The following is a 2,695-nucleotide window of genomic DNA, read 5'->3' on the forward strand; positions in this document are numbered from 1 at the left end:
AGATGAAAAATGTTCCTGGAGAAGGACCAGAGACGTGAAAGCTGTTAAGAGCCATTGTGGGTGACGCTCTGCAGAAACTAGTCTTCCCAGACCCAGCCGATGGCACTAGGAATAAGGAAAGCCTTCTGCGGGGCCGCGCAAGCCACGTGTGTCACAGTTCCCAGGTGCATTCCGTTGAATCACTTCCCTCACATCTCCCAAAGACAGACAAATTCCCGTGTGCGCTTTTCCGCCCCATACTGTATAAGTAATCCATCGAAATTTAATTACGGCACATTGGTAGGCCCCCTAGGCTGCCGTTAAAAAGATGATATGTGCTCGTGTTTGGTAAATCGTGAAAACGTGTAACACACGCCACGTACGCGCAATGTAATTGACACATAACATACGAACGCCGTGTTAGTCCTTCAAACGCCGTGTTAGTCCGTTTTAGTCCTAAAACAGAATCTGCAGTCCGAGCCCTCTAACACGAAATCGTGTGGGTACCTCTGATGGTTTGAGCGTTTTTCCGTATTGCTTTCATTATCTAGATGAGTATGTATTAATTTTATACCCAGACCAAAAAAAAAAAAAAGTAGAGTTGTTTTTTTTTGTTTTGGGAAAAAGTTTACAAGTCACTCAACTCCCAAGCGAAGACTCCAGAAAAATGGCCTTTCTCATTTGCGGTTTCTCTGCTATGGCTTTCGGATTTCTAGTTGGCGATTTTCTGTCTTAGAATAGAAATAATAACGAAATAAAATATTGGACCATGTCTTGATTTCAGCATTAATAAAAGGACCCAAATTGCTCTGTCAGTTGATACGTAGAATAAATAGCCTCTCAGGCCTGCGCACAGTAAAGATAAGTGATCACATGCCACACGTCGGCACGTGACACGTGAATCTTAATCAGATGGTAACGAGTGTCCTGCATCTTTCCCATCTTCAGATGTATCAGAACGTGGATGGCCATGTTTCAGAATGCCCTTCCGTCTACCAAAACAGGCGACCTTACAGCAGACAGGCGGATGCAGGTCTGTCTTCCCCGCAGGCTCATGTCGAAGACTCCAGAGAAACAGTTTAGTCTTACGGACTCACCTCTCCCAGTCCGCCTACCTTCAGCAGGTTACCGATGACCGAAACAGGTCAACTTCGTCACCAAAAGAAAGTATACTCTCAACCACTGCTTTGCTGGGCTTGTCTCTAGAAGCTCTCTGTATTCACTCTTGTTTTCAACGGGACTTTTGTGACATCGAATCAGCCTTCGCACAAGGCAGGAAGAGTCGGTGATTCACTCTGCATCCGAAGGCCTTCTCAGGCTGGCTCGAGTGAAAATTGTGTACCCGAGGTATAGTATATTCTTGTAAATACATAAAAAAACAGAAAAGCATTTTGCTAAGGAGAAGCCGATATGATTTTTTAAAAATCTATGTTTTAAAATAATATGTAACTTTTTCAGCTATTTAGTGATATATTTTATGAATGGAAATAAAATTTCTACTGTAGAAACATTCGTTATTGAGCTGTTTACGTGGTGTAGTGAGGTCGAGATTTGACTAGAGGTCGTGGACCTACTGAAATTGTGTGTGATATTTCGTTTGTGCGTGTGTGTTTGTTCCCTACTGAGAAGGCCCAGTTTTTTTCATCAGTTTTAAAAGTGCCTTTGACTCCTGCTTCCGACTCCGCTGCAGCTCCTCGATGCGGTCCCTTTGTCCCTTGAAGCTTAGCACCCTCCATCCCGCAGGCTATAAACTTGGACTTGCCTTTACATGTCGGGTGGAGGACGTGGTGACGTTCTGCCGTTTCTTTTCTTTCTTTTTTCTTCTTGTCCTCCCTTCTAGTGCGGTGGTTACAAACAAGAGTCTGCTTAGGCTGAGATTCTCTTTCCGCCACTTCTTAGCTAGGCGACATTGGGCCATTTTCCTCTTCTGGAAAATGGAATTATAATGGCGTTTACCTTATAGGGTTGCCGTAAGAATTAGATGCATTACATAGATCATGTATGTGTGTTATAAATAGAGGCATATATTATATCAACATATAAATCACTTAGATCAACGTCTGGCCCATAAATATAATCCGATATTGTCACTAGCACGTTCCTTTCCGGTTTTAATCCTTTGCTGTAGACCGGGGCCACCATAAACTCAGATTACACCAATGCCTCTTCACATAACTCTCTTTCCAATCTCTTCATCCGTTGTTTTTCTGAGTCACTGACAGTTTCGTCATCCTGAAGTCCTGAGCTGCATCGATCACTTCTGAGCTGGAATAAACGTCCTCTCTTGTCCTGGAACTTTGTACCTCGACTGGATTCAGGAGCTGGAGCTTATTCTTCACACAGTACTAGTCTCTGGCGACCGTGACAAGCACGTCCCACTCCTAGATCCTTGGAGCTGCTACGGTCTCTCTTGCAGCCCACGCCTCAGTCCAGCCTTCCTGTTAGGCCAGCAATTCCTCTGCTGGTGCAGTGAACCCGTGCACCCCGTTGCCACAGCCTGCGAACCTCGGAGCGTGTGCCTGTGCTGACTCACAGCCTCCGTGGCTGGCCCGGGGGTATCATCCGGATGCTTGACCCTCACCAGAAAGCCCTCTCTGATTTGGTCGGCTAGCGGCCTTCTTTCTAGTGCCCAGTGCCATACCAATTCATCTTCACTGGTATATATTCTTCTGTCATCTTGATAGGGTTCGAGGGAGTGGAGTCACAGGCGCTGGGG

The 2,695-nt window shown here is 45.5% G+C and overlaps 1 protein-coding gene across 1 annotated transcript in view; it reads left to right on the forward strand.

Moving 5' to 3' along the window:
* Nucleotides 1-2,695, forward strand: part of FLT3 (fms related tyrosine kinase 3) — a 54,460-nt gene that overhangs the window by 43,987 nt on the left and 7,778 nt on the right. The window lies entirely within an intron of this gene.

This window comes from Pteropus vampyrus, unplaced genomic scaffold (genome assembly GCF_000151845.1).
Source record: "Pteropus vampyrus isolate Shadow unplaced genomic scaffold, Pvam_2.0 Scaffold52, whole genome shotgun sequence".
Taxonomy (NCBI): Eukaryota; Metazoa; Chordata; class Mammalia; order Chiroptera; family Pteropodidae; genus Pteropus; species Pteropus vampyrus.